This window comes from Myotis brandtii, unplaced genomic scaffold (genome assembly GCF_000412655.1).
Source record: "Myotis brandtii unplaced genomic scaffold, ASM41265v1 scaffold263, whole genome shotgun sequence".
Lineage (NCBI taxonomy): Eukaryota > Metazoa > Chordata > Mammalia > Chiroptera > Vespertilionidae > Myotis > Myotis brandtii.
In genome coordinates, this window is record NW_005360011.1 from 348953 (window position 1) to 349182 (window position 230).

Sequence of the window (230 nt, forward strand, 5' to 3'; positions counted from 1 at the left end):
TGGCGCTCGCCCCCACTCCTCGCTCCCCTCCCTTCGCCCTCCCCCTTCCTTCTCCGGGTCAGGCAGGTAGCTGGCGAGACCTGGTGATTTTGGAGGGAGCGGGTCGGCGGAGCCGAGCGAAGTGTTTGAAAAGCAGCCAGGCCGGCCTTTCCCCATAGATACATCGCGAGTGTATCCCGTCCGAACGGCCGTCGGAATCGCCGCTGCCGCAGGGCCGGCCTGGCGCACCG